Here is an 18,841-nt window from a genome sequence, read left to right on the forward strand (position 1 = left end):
CGAGTTCTCAGTATTCTCAAGAGGGAGGGTGAGCAACCAGATGTCGTGGTCCATGTAGGGACCAATGACGTGGATATTGGTGAAGGAGGAGGTCCTGCAAAGAGAGTTTAGGGAGTTAGGTGCAAAGTTGAAGGACAGGACCTCCAGGGTTGCAATCTCAGAATTGCTACCTGTGCCATGTGCTAGTGAGGCTAGAAATAGGAAGATAATGCAGTGGAATACATGGCTAAGGAGTTGATGCAGGAAGGAGGGCTTCATGTTTCTGGACAATTGGGCCTTGTTGCAAAGAAGATGGGACCTGTTCTGACGGGATGGGTTGTACCTGAACTGGAGGGGTACTAACATCTTTGCGGGAAGGTTTGCTAGTGCTGCTCCAGGGGTTTAAACTAGATTTGCAGGGGGAAGGAAACCATAAAGTTAGAGCAGAGAGTGAGGTGGAGGAGGATAAAGGTCATGCGAGAACTGCAAGTATAGTGCATAGAGTAAAGCCAGATCGAACATATAAAGAGGCTTTGAGGAAAGAGAAGCAGAATAAACGGTGTAAAGGTGGTAAGGTAGAAGGGCTATGGTGCGTGTACTTCAATGCAAGAAGCATCAGGAACAAAGGTGATGAACTGAGAGCTTGGATACATACATGGAATTATGATGTAGTGGCCATTACAGAGACTTGGCTGGCACCAGGGCAGGAATGGATTCTCAATATTCCTGGATTTCAGTGCTTTAAAAGGGATTGCGGGGGGGAAGGGGGAGGAGGGATGGCATTACTGGTCAAGGGTACTATTACATCTACAGAAAGGGTGGGTAATGTAGCAGGATCCTATTTTGAATCAGTATGTGTAGAAGTAAAGAACAGGAAGGGTGCAGTTACTCTATTGGGAGTATTCTATAGGCCCCCTGGTAGCAGCAGAGATACCGAGGAGCAGATTGGGAAGCAGATTTTGGAAAGGTGCAAAAATAACAGGGTTGTTATCATGGGTGACTTTAACTTCCCTAATATTGATTGGCACCTGATTAGTTCCAATGGTTTAGACAGGGCAGAGTTTATGAAGTGTGTCCAGGACGGAATCCTGTCACAGTATGTGGACAGGCCGACTAGGGGGAATGCCATACTAGATCTAGTATTAGGTAACAAACCGGGTCAGGTCACAGATCTCGCAGTGGGTGAGCATCTGGGGGACAGTGACCACTGCTCCCTGGCCTTTAACATTATCATGGAAAAGGATAGAATCAGAGAGGACAGGAAAACTTTTAATTGGGGAAGGGCAAATTATGAGGCTATAAGGCTAGAACTTGTGGGTGTGAATTAGGATGATGTTTTTGCAGGGAAATGTACTATGGACATGTGGTCGATGCTTAGGAATCTCTTGCAGGATGTTTGGGATAAATTTGTCCCAGTGAGAAAGATAAAGAATGGTAGGGTGAAGGAACCATGGGTGACAAGTGAGGTGGAGAATCTAGTCAGGTGGAAGAAGGCAGCATACAGAAGGTTTAGGAAGCAAGGATCAGATGGGTCTATTGAGGAATATAGGGTAGCAAGAAAGGAGCTTAAGAAGGGGCTAAGGAGAACAAGAAGGGGCATAAGAAGACCTTGGCGAGTAGGGTAAAGGAAAACCCCAAGGCATTCTTCAGTTATGTGAAGAACAAAAGGATGACAGGAGTGAAGGTAGGACCGATTAGAGATAAAGGTGGGAAGATGTGCCTGGAGGCTGTGGAAGTGAGCGAGGTCCTCAATGAATACTTTTCTTCGGTATTCACCAATGAGAGGGAACTTGATGATAGTGAGGCAATATGAGTGAGGTTGATGTTCTGGAGCATGTTGATATTAAGGGAGAGGAGGTGTTGGAGTTGTTAAAATACATTAAGATGGATAAGTCCCCGGGGCCTGATGGAATATTCCCCAGGCTGTTCCATGAGGTGAGGGAAGAGATTGCTGAGCCTCTGGCTAGGATCTTTATGTCCTCGTTGTCCACGGGAATGGTACCGGAGGATTGGAGGGAGGCGAATGTTGTCCCCTTGTTCTAAAAAGGTAGTAGAGATAGTCCGGGTAATTATAGACCAGTGAGCCTTACGTCTGTGATGGGAAAGCTGTTGGAAGAGATCCTTAGAGATAGTATCTTTGGGCATTTGGAGAATCATGGTCTGATCAGGGACAGTCAGCTTGGCTTTGTGAAGGGCAGATCATGTCTAACAAGCCTGATAGAGTTCTTTGGGGAGGTGACCAATGAGGGTAGTGCAGTGGATGTGATCTACATGGATTTTAGTAAGGCATTTGACAAGGTTCCACATGGTAGACTTATTCAGAAAGTCAGAAGGCATGGGATCCAGGGAAGTCTGGCCAGGTGGATTCAGAATTGGCTTGCCTGCAGAAAACAGAGGGTCGTGGTGGAGGCAGTACATTCGGATTGGAGCGTTGTGACTAGTGGTGTCCCACAAGGATCAGTTCTGGGACCTCTACTTTCCGTGATTTTTATTAATGACCTGGATGTGGGGGTAGAAAGGTGGGTTGGCAAGTTTACAGACAACACAAAGGTTGGTGGTGTTGTGGATAGTATAGAGGATTGTCAAAGGTTGCAAAGAGACATTGATAGGATGCAGAAGTGGGCTGAAAAGTGGCAGATGGAGTTCAACCCGGAGAAGTGTGAGGTGATACACTTTGGAAGAACAGACTCCAAGGCAGAGTACAAAGTAAATGGCAGGATACTTGGTAGTGTGGAGGAGCAGAGGGATCTGGGGGTACATGTCCACAGATCCTGAAAGTTGCCTCACAGGTAGATAGGGTAGTTAAGAAAGCTTATGGGGTGTTAGCTTTCATAAGTTGAGGGATAGAGTTTAAGAGTCACGAGGTAATGATGCAGCTCCATAAAACTCTGGTTAGGCCACACTTGGAGCACTGTGTCCAGTTCTGGTCGCCTCACTATAAGAAGGATGTGGAAGCATTGGAAAGGGTACAGAGGAGATTTATGTGGATACTGCCTGGTTTAGAGAGTATGCATTATGATCAGAGGTTAAGGGAGCTAGGGCTTTACTCTTTGGAGAGAAGGAGGATGAGAGGAGATGTGATAGAGGTATACAGGATATTAAGAGGAATAGATAGAGTGAATAGCCAGCGCCTCTTCCCCTAGGCACCACTGCTCAATACAAGAGGACATGGCTTTAAGGTAAGGGGTGGGAAGTTCAAGGGGGATATTAGAGGAAGGTTTTTTACTCAGAGAGTGGTTGGTGCGTGGAATGCACTACCTGAGTCAGTGGTGGAGGCAGATACACTAGTGAAATTTAAGAGACTACTAGACAGGTATTAAGGTGGCGGGGGGGGAGGGGTGGTGGTTATATGGGAGGCGGGGTTTAAGGGTCGACACAGCATTGTGGGCCGAAGGGCCTGTAGTGTGCTGTACTATTCTATGTTCTACGTAACAGAGAGAAAAGGCCATGCCCTAGGTGCTGGAGGTCCTTAATAATGGACGCTGCCTTTCTGACACACTGCTCCCTAAAGATGACCCAGGTACTTTGTAGGCTGGTACCCAAGATGAAGCTGATTGGATTTACAACCCGCTGCAGCTTCTTTCGGTCCTGTGCAGCAGCCCCCGGCCCCCACCCCTCCATACCAGACACTGATGCAGCCTGTCAGAATGCTCTCCACGGTATATCTGTAGAAGTTTTTGAGTGCATTTGTTGACATGCCAAGTCTCTTCAAACTCCCAATAAAGTATAGCTATTGTTTTTCCTTTATGACTACATTGATATGTTGGGACCAGGTTAGATCCTCAGAGATCTTGACACCCAGGAACTTGAAGCTGCTCAATTTCTCCACTTCTGATCCGTTTGAGGATTGGTGTGTGTTCCTTCTTCTTACCCTTCCTGAAGTCCACAATCAGCTCTTTTGTCTTACTGATGTTGAGTACCAGGTTGTTGCTGTGGCACCATTCCACTAGTTGGCATATCTCACTCCTTTATGCCCTCTCGTCACCACCTGAGATTCTACCGACAATGGTTGTATTATCAGCCAATTTGTAGAAGGTATTTGAGCTATGCCTAGCCACACAGTCATGTGTATACGGAGAGTAGAGCAGTGGGCTTAGCACACACCCCTGAGGTGCGCCAGTGTTGATGGTCAGCGAAGAGGATATGTTATCACCAATCCGCACAGACTGTGGTCTTCTGGTTCGGAAGTGGCGGATCTAATTGCAGAGGGAGGTGCAGAGGCTCGGGTTCTGCAACTTCTTATTGTGGGAATGATGGTATTAAATTCTGATTTATAGTTGATGAACAGTATCCTGACGTAGGTGTTTGTGTTGTCCAGGTGGTCAAAAGCTGTGTGGAGAGCCATGGAGATTGCATCTGCCATTGACCTATTGTGGCGATAGGCAATTTGCAATTGGTCCAGGTCTTTGCTGAGGCAGGAGTTCAGTCTGGTTATAACCAACCTCTCAAGTATTTCATCACTGTAGATGTGAGTGCTACCAGGTGATAGTCATTGAGGTAGCCCACAGTATTCTTCTTAGGCACTGGTATAATTGTTGCCTTTTTGAAGCAAGTGGGAACTTCTCTGCCCGTAGCAGTGAGAGGTTGAAAGTGTCTTGAATACTCCCACTAGTTAGTTGGCACAAGTTTTTAGAGCCTTACCAGGTACTTCATTGGGACCTTCTGTCTTGCGAGGGTTCACTCTCTTTAAAAACAGTCTAACATCGGCTTTTGAGACAGAGATCACAGGGTCATCAGGTGCAGCAGGGATCTTCACAGCTGTAGTTGTGGTCTCCCTTTCAAAGCATGCATAGAAGGTGTTGAGTTCATCTGGTAGTGAAGCATTGCTGCCATTCATACCATTGGGTTTCGCTTTGAAGGAAGCAATGTCTTGCAGACCCTGCCAGAGTTGCCATGCATCTGATATCGCCTCCAACCTCCTTCGAAGTTGTCTCTTTGCCCTTGAAATAGCTGCTCTCTGGTTTTCTGGTACAGGCCTGGGTTGCCCGACTTGAATGCCATAGATCAAGCCTTCAGCTGACGACGCACCTCCTGGTTCATCCATGGGTTTTGGTTTGGGAATGTGGGCTACCTCAATGTACAGTAAGTCTTTGTAGGCACACACTCATCCACATAGGTTTTAATGAAGTCGGTAACAACTGCGGCATACTCATCCAGATTGGAAGATGAATCCCTGAATACAGTCCAGTATACTGATTCAAAGCAGTCCTGTGGGTGCTCCAGTGCCTCCGTTGTTCAAACCTTCTTAGTCCTCACCACTGGTGCTGCAGTCTTCAGTCTTTGCCTATACTCAGAGTAGAAGTACAGCTAGGTGATCAGACTTCCCGAAGTGAGGACGTGGAATAGCACAGTAGGCATTCTTGTTGGTGCTGTAGCAATGGTCCAGTGTGTTTCCTCTGGTGTTGTAAGTGATCTGTTGATGGTAAATGCTTCGTGATTTTTTTTCAGTCCAGCCTCGTTAAAATCTCCCAAAATGAAGGCGTTAGGGTGTGCTGTTTTGTGCATGTTGATTCCTTTGCTCAGATCATCTGAAGCCTGCTTGACATTGGCCTGAGGTGGAATGTAAACTGCTACCAGAATGACCCCAGAGAACTACCATGGTAGGTAAAAAGGATGACACTTTACTGCTACACACACAAAATGCCGGTGGAATGCAGCAGGCCAGGCAGCATCAATGGGAAGAAGTACAGTCGACGTTTCGGGCTGAGACCCTTTGTCAGGACTAACTGAAAGAAGAGATAGTAAGAGATTTGAAAGTGGGAGGGGGAGGGGGAGACCCGAAATGATAGGAGAAGACAGGAGGGGGATAGATGAAGCTAAGAGCTGGACAGTTGATTGGCAAAAGGGATACAAGGCTGGAGAAGGGAGAGGATCATGGGATGGGAGGCCTAGGGAGAAAGAAAGGGGGAGGGGAGCACCAGAGGAAGCAGGATCTCCCAGTGGCCACACATTTTAATTCCACGTCCCATTCCCATTCTGGTATGTCTGTCCACGGCCTCCTCTACTGTCAAGATGAAGCCACACTCAGGTTGGAGGAACAACATCTTGTATTCCGTCTGGGTAGCCTCCAACCTGATGGCATGAACATTGACTGCTCAAACTTCCGTTAATGTCCCTCCTCCCCTTCTTACCCCATCCCTTATTTATTTATGTATTTATTATTTTTTCCTTTTTTCTCTCTCTTTTCTCTCTGTCCCTCTCACAATAACTCCTTGCTTGCTCTCCATCTTGCTCTGGTGCTCCCCTCCCCCCTTTTTTTTCTCCTTAGGCCTCCTATCCTTGGAAGTAGTTGTGCTTTTTAGCTGTAACAGGCTGAAATGGGAATATTTAATCGTATCCATTGAAAGTACTGCTGCTACTTGAGTCGCCCTGGAAGCTGATCGTCAAAGGGTTTTTTTTTAGCGTGTCGCACCAGACTGTCAACCATTCTTGTCTGGCGCGTGGTGTCAGGATTAGTCTCCTTCCAGATTTACTGGGTCACGATATGAACATTCCTGACTTGACCCTTGTGGCCCAGGCTCGACGCTCAGCCCGGCACGGATGGAAATGGAATCTGTTAAGGGAAAGCTGAAACCAGATACAAGAGGCATGCAAATAAGGGAGAGGGATGGTGAGGCAACAGCTAGGGTAAGCGTACTTGAGGTACTTGAGTAAGCATCAGAGAGAGATCTGGGCCTAATACAGTCAGGTGTTTAGTCATGTGCATAGGCAATATACTTGGCATGAATGGGGTGGGCCAGAAGATCCATTTCTACATTGTACAAATCAATGATTTGAAATCAGTTATCAACAGAGTTATTGAATGAAAATTGCTGCCATTGGCATTGAATGAAATCATCTCTCTCTCTGTTTACTAAGGGAACTTCTAGTATGAGATGACCTCAGTTTTCAGTTAATTTTAATGGAGATGACAAAGCTGTAAATTAAAAGTTGTCCAGTTCTGATGAAGGGTCTCTCCTGAAACGTCAACTGTTTATTTCCCTCCATGGATGCTGTCTGACCTGCTGAGTTCCTCCAGCATTTTGTGTGTGTTACTCAAATTAGAAATAAATTCTGTATCCTTAAAATTTCAGGTTGTTTAGGAGAGAGCATTTTACAATATTCGATGAGTAAGTCAAGTTGGTAGTAGTTGACCGTAATTTAATGTTACACAAATAATAGCATGGGCTAACTTAATATTTTTTCATCATTTATGGTTTTTGTACTAATATTCTAATGGTATAATGCCTAGAAAAGGTAATAGCTCTCCGAGCTTGTTGTATCACTCTAATACATTGAAATGACAAGCTAGTAAAGCCATTAATACTTTGTATATGGTTCAGTTTATGATTAATGAATTAGCCATTGAACTTCCATAACAAAAAAATCAAAAATGCTATAAAAATTCAGCAGGTCAGGCAGCATCTTCAGAAAGAAGTTAATGTTCATTTAACGTCAAGATGCTGTTGCATTGTTATAGCTGGTCCCATTAGGATAGCCAGAGGGTAGTGTTATCATTGCTGTTTTTGGTATAGTCTGTGTCCAGGTAATGAATGGGTTTCATTTTACAGACATCCATAAATGATTTTGTTAGTTGCTTGGACTGTGGTTGCTATCCCTCCAGAGTATTATAATGAATGTCATTAAAAGTGCAAGATTGATCAGAAAGAATTATCTCTAAAAGTGGATAAAGAAGCTAGTCTGCCATTCTTAGGAATTAACAAATGTACGTACATTTAACTTTTAAATTTAAGTATGTTGGGAGCTCATTCATAAGCATGTCCATTAGTTTGCAACCTGGGGCTCTGCCTGCAGTGGCCTGCCAATGTAGGATTGACTGAGCTGTCCAGCTTGTGTTTTGGAGTTCTTGTACAAAATCAAATTGTATACTGTCAATGTTTGTGCTACCCACTGTAGAATGTGCATTAATCATTTCAGATCTGTTTAGAGTTTATTCATTCTTCCATGAACATGTCCTGTTCCTACCCCGTGTTTGTATTTACACCTGCATTTCAATGATGTGCCATTAAGGTATTTGCTACTGTATAATTCTCCATCAGTGTCAAAAGAATTGGATTTGATGGATCTGTGTGAATAGAAACATAGAAAATAGGTGCAGGAGTAGGCCATTCGGCCCTTCGAGCCTGCACCACCATTTATTATGATCATGGCTGATCATCCAACTCAGAACCCCGCCCCAGCCTTCCCTCCATACCCCCTGACCCCCGTAGCCACAAGGGCCATATCTAACTCCCTCTTAAATATAGCCAATGAACTGGCCTCAACAGTTTCCTGTGGCAGAGAATTCCACAGATTCACCACTCTCTGTGTGAAGAAGTTTTTCCTAATCTCGGTCCTAAAAGGCTTCCCCTCTATCCTCAAACTGTGACCCCTCGTTCTGGACTTCCCCAACATCGGGAACAATCTTCCTGCATCTAGCCTGTCCAATCCCTTTAGGATCTTATACGTTTCAATCAGATCCCCCCTCAATCTTCTAAATTCCAACAAGTACAAGCCCAATTCATCCAGTCTTTCTTCATATGAAAGTCCCGCCATCCCAGGAATCAATTTTTGAGTTACAGAGCTAAGGGGGACCTGGAGATGAAAAGAGATCAGTGATTTATCACATGTGCATTGAAATCAGAGGCTTGTGCTGAGCAGCCCACAGATGCCACCATAATAACAGCACCACTATAGCACGCCCACAATTTACGAACCATTATCATGTGTCTTTGGAATGTGGAAGGAAACTGGAGCATCCAGAGCATCTACACGGTCATGAGGAGGACGTGCAAACTCCTTACTGACAGAAGCAGGAATTGAACCCTGATCTTACAGCTGGCACTGTCAGAGCATTATGCTAACTGCTTCGCCACCATGCTGGCCCACCCCTTGCCAAATGGCAGGCAGTTGTGTTATATCGGTATTAAGATGTCCACTTGGGGCTATGCGGAGTAGCATAGCCCAAAAAAAGTCCTGTTTTGCCTTCATGCTTTCATGTATTCTGTGTCCTTTAGTTGTTGCCTTTTTTAAACTCCATCCTGTTTTCTTTGTGCTTTATCATGGTTTATCAAACTTTATCAGTGAGGAGTTGTTGAAGCAGACATTACATACCCATGCAGTTTGTAGTGGTGAGACAATTAAATTGACTACTGGAAAGTTCTAGTGTGCTATGTGTTGCAGTCTTGTGTACTGTCCATGTTTAACGATATCTGCACTGCATCATGTCCCTTTGTCATCCTCCACTGTCATGTCTGAGTCGATTTAATGTGGGTTGAGGGAGGATCAGCGACTGGGATTCACCTAAAAATTAAAATGTGTGAGTCACTTGGTATTTGGAGAGCAAGTGTTGGGAGTGGCTATAATGACAAAGGGTCCTGAAAGAGTTGGGAAACAGGGTTTGGTGCAAAGCTGCATTAAAATGGCAGGAGTTAATTTGCTTTCCATGTGTGCCATGAAAGGGGGCGAGTCATGGAGAGGAGCTGTGACCAGATCAGCCTGTGGCAAGGAAAGCAGAGAAGCACAAATATGAAATTCAAGTATCGAACTGCAGACTAACTTCTGTTCTTGGTTATTTGAAAAATTTAACCAAGGCTATCTACAGGTAGTATTTCAAGGTAGCACGTTTTTCTAATTTAAATGTAATAGATAAACTATTAATACCAAGCTGCACCTGTTTTTTTATTCTTTCCTAAATTTGGGATGACTTTGGAGATGTTGAAAGTGCACAACAGAGGTCTCCTCAATTATGGTTGTGGGAGGAAAAAGATGTGAAAAACTGAATTTTGAATAAAAATTCCAAAACACATTGGATTAATTGTGACTGCGGCAGCAAACTGTTACTTTAACCCAGAGAGTTCCACTGCAGTTACAAGTTCTCACCCTACTAAAAGGAAATACCCACAAAATTTGTTGAAGGTCAGGGAATGAAACATCAGTAAAGATATTACAGAGTATTTAAGGTTTATGCACTGAAGCATGCAGCCTCAAAGTTGGTGCTCATTTGAACTTGCCAACAAATGAAATCTCTTTGGGAGTAGATGGAAATTGAGATGCATTTATTAAATTGCGACTGAAATCAACACAGCCCAAAAACTACAATCCTCCAAATTGGAAGGCAGTGTAATGTTACACTGCAGTGGGATTTCTAAAGCACCTGATGTACGTTCTTTTGCATGCCATTCTGACTGCATCAATCTCCACAAGCAAACACATTGAATACCATGGTTCACACCCAGTGCAGGCTTTGCATTCCATTCAATTCTTGTTCCATTTGTTCAATACAAGTTAAACAAGTGTGTGAGTTCTGTCTGATTAATCATATTTAACTGAGAAACATCTTAATTTTAAGTGTACTCTGCCCTTTTCTTTTCTGTCACTTTTCCCCGTTCACCTCAGAAGCCAGTAATCTGGAATGAGATAGTAAAGGTTTCATCAGTGATTATTGGGTGGAGCTAATCTCGGAGCAATGGTATTGCAGCGAAACTGGTTGCTCAATTCTTGCTGCACCCATTGAGTTTCCTCTCAGTCACGTGACCCTTGTGGCAGGTATGTGTGAAGTTAGATACACTAATGTGTTTTGAGTTGACCAAGATAAGAATTATCTTGATGGGCATGTTGGTGTAACTTGCATTTTGTATGAGGCCAGTAAATGGAACTTTAGGATACACAAGGTAAAGGAAGTGTGTTCCATTTCATTGTTAAATGTATTCAGGTGTTTTCCATAGAGTAGCTTTATTGGAATGTGTTTGATTACAAAATCTGCTTTTCCAGCTGTAAGTTATTGAGTGCATGTGTTTTGAGTCATGAGTTTTTTTTGTAGTGAAGAACAATAAAGGGAAATGTTGCTCTTTTTTAGGTATTTACTAAATGAATTTTGGATAGAGGTTTGTCCATGTCCAAGAGAAACCTCAAGTAACATGAAAAGCTTGTGTAATTTTAAAAACTTACAAAGTACAGTACGAGTGACTTGCTGTACTTTGATCTGTATTCAAATTGCACGTCTGTAAATTGTTTTTTGCTGTCAGTAATCAATAAAGAATTTAATTTAGAATGAGATTCTTGAAGCCAGGTGGAGGGTTACTTTGAGTACGTGGGAATATGGATATGATTTTCCATCAGATCAGCTATGATCTCAGTAAATGGTGAAGCAAATATGAGGGACCAAGCAGCCTGCATCTGCTCCTAATCTGTTTTTCTGCCACCCTAAAGGAACATTAGAGCAATAGTACAACCCTTATATTGTTACTTATCATGTTTGTGTGGGGTTCCTCAATGTGCTTGCCTTCCTACATCCTAAAAATATGCTGTTTACATCGATTGACATTGGTAAATTGTCTCTTGTTCAGCTAATTGGCAAAACACTCAAAGGGGGCTTGATAGACATAACTTGAAGACCTTGTGATAAACAATAGGTAATGGTGCTGATGGATTGTTCTGTTGAGGACTGGTATATACATACAGGTCATGAACCAATTGTCATCCCTCTTTTCCTCATAAAGAAATTAAGCTTTAAGATCCATCTCTCACTGCTCTCCATCTGTAACTTCTTCGGCTCTTCAACTTTTTGACCACACTTTAACTCAGACTTGCTATCACAGCCATATATCCTTTCTTGGAGCATGTCTCCGCTGCCAACTTACTCCAGTTGGCTTTAGGATTCGTTTTCGAGCCTCTCAATTTGGACCTTCTGAGGATCCCAGGTACTCACATTTTATTGACTCTGCCTCCCATCGCTTCTCCCGTCAAGCTCTGAAGGTGACCCTCTCCGCCATGAGGAGGTACTTGGCATCCCTATCCCAGACCCTTCCACACCTTCGGGACACTTTCTTCGCCGTCTGTGATGGACCTACTCGTTATTTCATCCTTCGTCAGATCCATGCCTGCAATCGCCGTTTTTTTGACTTTGTCATATTAGGTAAGGATTGCAAGATCTTACATCCGCAGACGCCAGAGCCTGCTGGCCCTGACGCTAGCAGGCATGAACTTCAGCTTGCGGCGCCTGCCATTGATCTCGCTGGCTCAAACACTCCAGGGCATATTCAAAACCTGGACTCCAGCAACAACCATGGACACTTTGAAAGCGATTGTGCAACCACCAACTGCGACTCCAGCCTTGAACTCCAGGCCGGGTCTTTATGTGCTGCTATTGTGACTCCCGTCTCCCCTTCCCCCACCACCACTCTGCAACCCCGTCTCCCTCAGATCCCACCATCAGCTCCTGGGCCCTCAGAGGCTCCTTCCTCTCACCCCAACCCTCCCCTATCCACTGACACTACCAGCCTCCCTCCCCCTCCCCCCTCTGATCCCACTTCTCATCCGCGCCGGGTCTTTACCATCCCCTCCGACCTTCAACTCTCTGAGGCAGAGCACTCTGTCCTCAGTAGGGTCCTCACCTTTGTCCCCCTTGGTCCACACCTCAGCGAGTTCCACGTTCGCCATGAGGAACTCTTCTTCCGCCGGCTCCGTTTTCGAGCATATTTCGGCAAGGGCTCTCCCACCCACACCGATGACCCCTTCTCCCGTCTTCAACCCTCCTCCTCTTCATGGACACCCTGCTCTGGTCTTCTGCGTGCTCTGGATCTCTTTATTGCTAACTGCCAACAGGACATCAACCGTCTCGACTTCACCGCATCTTGTTCCCATTCCAACCTCACTCCTTCCGAACGCTCTGCTCTCCACTCCCTCTGCACTAATCCTAACCTCACTATAAAACCCGCCGATAAGGGTGAGCTCTTGTAATCTGGCGCACTGACCTCTACCTTGCCAAGGCACAGCGACAACTCGCGGATACTCTTATTTACCCCTCAATCGTGACCCCACTAAGGAACACCAGGCCATTGTCTCCTACATCATCACCGACTATCGGCTCAGGGGATCTCCCATCCACTGCTACCAACCTTATAGTTCCCACACCCCGCACTTCCAGTTTCTACCTTCTACCCAAGATCCATAAACCTACCTGTCCAGGTAGTCCCATTGTCTCAGCTTGCTCTTGCCCCACCAAACTCATTTCTGCATACCTCAACACTGTTTTATCCCCCCTTGTTCAATCCCTTCCTACCTATGTTGGTGACACTTCTCACGCTCTGAAAATTTTCGATGATTTTAAGTTCCCTGGCCCCCCACTGCTTTATTTTCACCATGGATGTCCAGTCCGTATATACTTCCATTCCCCATCAGGAAGGTCTCAAAGCTCTCCAGTTCTTTTTGGATTCCAGACCTAACCAGCTCCCCTCTACCACCACTCTGCTCCGTCTAGTGGAATTAGTCCTTACTCTTAATAATTTCTCCTTTGGCTCCTCCCACTTCCTCCAAACTAAAGGCGTAGCCATATAGTCCTAGCTATGCCTGCCTTTTTGTTGGCTTTGTGGAACCATCTATGTTCCAAACCTATTCTAGTATCTGTCTCCCACTTTTCCTTTGCTACATCGATGACCGCATTGGCGCTGCTTCCTGCACGCATGCTGAGCTCGTTGACTTCATTAACTTTGCCTCCAACTTTCACCCTGCCCTCAAGTTTACCTGGTCCATTTCTGACCCCTCCCTCCCCTTTCTGGATCTTTCTGTCTCTGGAGACAGCTTATCGACTGATGTCTACTGTAAGCCTACTGCCTCTCACAGCTATCTGGACTATTCCTCTTCTCACCCTGTCTCTTGCAAAAATGCCATCCCTTTCTTACAATTCCTCTGTCTCCGCCACATCTGCTCTCAGGATGAGGCCTTTCATTCCAGGATGAAGGAGGTGTCCTCCTTTTTTAAAGAAAGGGGCTTCCCTTCCTCCACTATCAACTCTGCTCTTAAGCGCGTCTCCCCCATTTCACGCACATCTGCTCTCACTCCATCTTCCCGCCACCCCACTCTGAATAGGGTTCCCTTTGTCCTCACCTACCACCTCACCAGCCTCTGGGTCCAACATATAATTCTCCGTAACTTCCGCCACCTCCAATGGGATCCCACCACTAAGCACATCTTTCCCTCCCCCCTCTCTCTCTCTGCTTTCCACAGGGATTGCTCCCTACGTGACTCCCTTGTCCATTCGTTCCCGCCCCCCCCCCAGCCCATCCCTCCCCACTGATCTCCCTCCTGGCATTTATCCTTGTAAGTGGAACAAGTGCTACACATGCCCTTACACTTCCTCCCTCACCACCATTCAGGGCCCCAGACAGTCCTTCCAGGTGAGGCAACACTGCACCTGTCAGTCAGCTGGGGTGAAATACTGCGTCTGGTGCTCCCGATGAAGCCTTCTATATATTGGTGAGACCCAATGCAGACTGGGAGATCGTTTCGCTGAACACCTACGCTCTGTCCACCAGAGAAGGCAGGATCTCCCAGTGTCCACACATTTTAATTCCATGTCCCATTCCCATTCTGATATGTCCATCCACGGCCTCCTCGACTGTAAAGATGAAGCCACGTGCAGGTTGGAGGAACAACACCTTATATTCCATCTGGGTAGCCTCCAACCTGATGGCATGAACATTGACTTCTCAAACTTCCGCTAATGCCCCACCTCCCCCTCGTACCCCATCTGTTATTTATTTATATACACACATTCTTTTTCTCTCTCTCCTTTTTCTCCCTCTGTCCCTCTCACTAAACCCCTTGTCCATCCTCTGGTTTCCTCCCCCCTCCCCCTTTTCTTTCTCCCTAGGCTTCCTGCCCCATGATCCTCTCATATCCCTTTTGCCAATCAACTGTCCAGCTCTTGGCTCCATCCCTCCCCCTCTTGTCTTCTATCATTTTGGATCTCCCCCTCCCCCTCCCACTTTCAAATCTCTTACTAGCTCTTCTTTCAGTTAGTCCTGATGAAGGGTCACGGCCCGAAACGTCGACTGTACCTCTTCCTATAGATGCTGCCTGGCCTGCTGCGTTCACCAGCAACTTTTATGTGTGTTGCTTGAAATTCCAGCATCTGCAGATTTCCTCATGTAAGCTTTAAGATTCTAGTTTTAATTATTGCTTCACTGTTAAGAATCATCTAGTGAATGCTTTTTGATTTATGAAACTTTGATCATCTTTAGTTTCTCATTTGAAGCTGGTTCTCCTTTTTGAAAGATTTGGGTTAAATTTCACAGACCCATGATTATTCTTCATGGTCTTGTGATGCTCTGCTCTGACTGGACGGGAGCTGATGTGAAAGCAGTCCGGCAGAGATCATTTCAAATTCAACTTCTATTTACAAAGTTTGTGTGACATTTTATAGTTTGACTTGGCAGATTGAGAAGATAATTGTAGTACAGTTAAGTGAATTTAATTGCAGGCCTGTTGCTCTGATTGCTTTGTCATTGGCATAAAGCATGTGAGAGTGTGTTGCTGCAGTCTTTGCCAAATGTGTCAAGGTATGCTCAGTCATGTCTAACCCTTGTAGCTCGTGATTTGAACTTCAGATCTTCGATGCTGTTTTGGTGGTTAATTATTGATGGGAAAATTGCAATTCCTTTTTCACCATTGCCTCCAAAACATACCAGTACTTTGGCAAAGTCAATCAATGGTTACAATGGTAGAACTTTACCAGCTGAGTATTCAGATTGACTGATACTTCACAATGGATCACAGTGACTTCGGACATTCTGTTAAAGGTGGTGGAATACATTGAATGAGTATTTGTGTATTTTCTGCCAATAATAAATTTCTATGTTATTTTTAAGGTATGCAGGTACTGTCAATGGAATCTTTTATTGCATACTTTTCAACCCTCCCAGGGTGAAACAAAATCTTGCAGCTCCACTTTATGCATTGAACGGAAACTTTTATGCTTCTGCCAATTCTGCTGACAAAATTTAGCCATTCATTTGCAATGGAGAAGGATTATAGAAGCTAGAGGGTTCAGGGCAGCGAATAGTGATACCCTGGAGCATATCAACGTTACAAAGGAGGGGACACCTTCAGAAATCAGAAATAAAAATAGATGTTTTTTTTAAAAAAAAGTAGCAGAATAACTGTTTTGCTGCCTGACTCAAGTGTCTCCAAATCTTCTGTTTTTATTATTAGTTAATATTTTAACTTTTGTCTTGCTCTTGTCTGTTACATCTTTAAGGAAGAACTACAAAACTTGATTGATCCAGTTGTTGAGGAAAGTGCAAAAATGGGTCTATCTATCAGTTGCAAAAAGGCAATGTATGGTGATATCCAAAAAGAAGGAGAATCTTATCTGCAGGTTGAGAATAAAAGGGGAAGGCATAAAACAAGTACAGAACTTTTTGCTACTTAGGAAGCTGGGTGACATCAGATGGCAGGTGCGACATGGACATCAAAAGAAGAATAGGGATGGTGAAAGACACCTTTACTAGAATGAAGAGTATACTGACCAATATTGAACTAGGCATGACAACCTGCCTCAGAGTACTGAAATGTTATGGCTCAGAATGTTGGACAATATCTAGTAACATGAGGAAATGAATTGAAGCAGCAGAGATGTGGTTTTTGAGGAGGATGCAATGAATATCATGGACGAAACAAATATCTAACGGGGATGTCATGAACAGAGCAAGCGCAAAAAGAGAAATAATGTATGAGATCATGAAAAGGCAACGTAACTTCATTGGACATGTGATTAGGAAAGAGGGGTTAGAATGCACGGTAATTATGGGAAAGATTAAAGACAAATGATAATGGAGACAGCAGCCAGAGAACTGGAAATGAATACCAATGAATTGACCCATTTGACCCGAAACAGGAGTGTGTGGTCCATGGCAGTCAAAGCTCAAACAGGGCATGGCACCTGATAATGATGATGACATCATTAAATAATACCAGAATTTCTCCCAAATGATAAATATAAATAAGGACAGACACAAACTGGCACCTGTGCTGGAAAGAATGGAATTTCATTCTGCACTTTGAATCACTTTTAATGTTTAAAGCAATTTCAGACTCTAGGTGAAGTAAAGCTTATAGGTATGTTTTCATTCAGAAGTGGTTTCTTTATGTTCATTTGAGCACTCAGCTAAGATCTTGTTCTTGATAAAAGCACTGAATGACTTCCCTAGACACACATTCTAATCAGCAACTTGCATTTGTGTGAAGCTTATAATAACAAGGGAGCGCTGTTCCTGTCTCTGCCAACACCAGCCATGCTTACAGTACTTTGCAGTGCACATCTGCCCTTGTGCCACTTCCTTTCATGTCATCCAAAGCCCCAGTTACTCCCATGTGAACCTGTAATTTTGTACTATTTCCTGTTGAGTGTTCTGCCTTGACTGTTCACAATATGTTCTTGTGGGTGAATGCTGTGCAGAACACCAAGGTGCCCTTGACCTTCCAACCTGTTACTACAATTCATTTTTCCACTCCCATTTTAACTCTCCAGTTTTCACCTTCAACATGATGCTATTCCCCTCTGGATTTCCACCATGCACAGAAGGAGACGCTCGGTATCCACACCTTTCTCAGAGCCCAAAATTTTTCAGTAAGATTGTCCCTCATGTTTCTGAACTTCAAAGCTGTTTCTTTAAAAGCATTATATTTGTTTTTTGTAGATCTGAATTTGGCTGTGCAGTTTAGATTTCATACTGATTTGGGATGCAGTGTAATTAAGTTTCTGTTGAATATTTCTATACTCTGTTAAACGTTCATGTCTGGGTGATATTTGACTATCAGTTGATCCAAGTGCTGTTAAATAGGGTGCAAAAGTGAGTAAAAAAAATGTGTCGTTCTAGACAAAAAGAATGAAAATAGTGCAGCTTTGTATAACTGAGTTTATGAATCAGTACCTTTTGTATTTTAAAAAAGCTCAAACTGGGAGACACAAATCCTGGAGATGCTCAACAAGTGAGAAGCCTATGGAGAAGTAGTTATTGTGTCAGGTGTAAAAAGTGATTTTTTTTTTAAACAAATGAGTTTTAAGTTTTTAGAGTGAGGAAGAAGTGGTAAGAAAAAAGGGAATGTCTGCCATAGATTGGGAATCAAGGTTTTCTGGATGATGCAAATGATGTTGTATGACCATGTTAAAGAAAATTCTGAAACCTGTAAGTAGTATTTAATTTGCAGAAAGTTGGGGGTGGGGGGATGAGTTGACCAAGGGAATGAATTAAAACTGATAATTCACTCTCCAGCTATTCAGAAATCCCAATGGCTCAGCAGTGTTCTCTCTGGAGGTCCTGTGGAGATCCAGTAAGGAGAGATGTAGACTGGGTTTATTCTCACTGAGACAGAGGGCTGAGCATGATGTCATAAATCTTCGTAAAATAACAGGCATAGATATGATGAACAAGTGTTGAACAAGTGGGCACAGGTTTAAGGTGAGAAGTATAAAGTTTAATCATAATTGTAAGCAAATCAAATTACATATGAATAGTTGATATCAGAAATTGGCCAATAGTTGGCACAGATTTGCTCAGTATATTTAAACTACAGGAAAAGTTCAGCATGAATGCTTCAAAGTTGTGCTTAATCTTTTGAGAAAGCATGCAGAAATGTTCATGGATGGCCACATGTTATTGCAACTTCTATCTATATTCTTGACTGTCCTGGTGCAGAACCAATCAACAGAAAGTTTAAACCTGTTTCATTATGCATTGAGCAACTTGATGGAGGAGGAGTTAGATAAATTTGAGCAAAATGTGTTTTTGAAGATAAGTGAGTGTGACTGGGCAGTGTGATTTAAAGCTTAAGTGGTTCATTACAAGATGACCTTGAACCAAGTAGTTCATGACCAGAAATGCCTATTAGTTGCATCACAGAACTTGTGTGGAGTTATCGGGAGACAAAGTTCTCAGCAAACTAGGTCTGTGATAAGCCAATGAATGTGGATGTCAGTGGTATTGGATAATTGCTATACCTGCAGTATTTGTAGTCTTGATTCTCTCTAGCATGTCCATTCATCACTGGAGACCTTCAGGGTCAGTATAAACAAGATAAAAGTATAGAACATTGTCAATGG

At 43.9% G+C, this 18,841-nt stretch overlaps 1 protein-coding gene across 6 annotated transcripts in view; it reads left to right on the forward strand.

The window, feature by feature from the left end:
* The window catches only part of tjp1a (tight junction protein 1a), a 210,311-nt gene that overhangs the window by 36,998 nt on the left and 154,472 nt on the right, over positions 1-18,841 (forward strand). The window lies entirely within an intron of this gene.

Source organism: Mobula hypostoma, chromosome 18 (genome assembly GCF_963921235.1).
Source record: "Mobula hypostoma chromosome 18, sMobHyp1.1, whole genome shotgun sequence".
In the NCBI taxonomy this organism is placed as follows: domain Eukaryota; kingdom Metazoa; phylum Chordata; class Chondrichthyes; order Myliobatiformes; family Myliobatidae; genus Mobula; species Mobula hypostoma.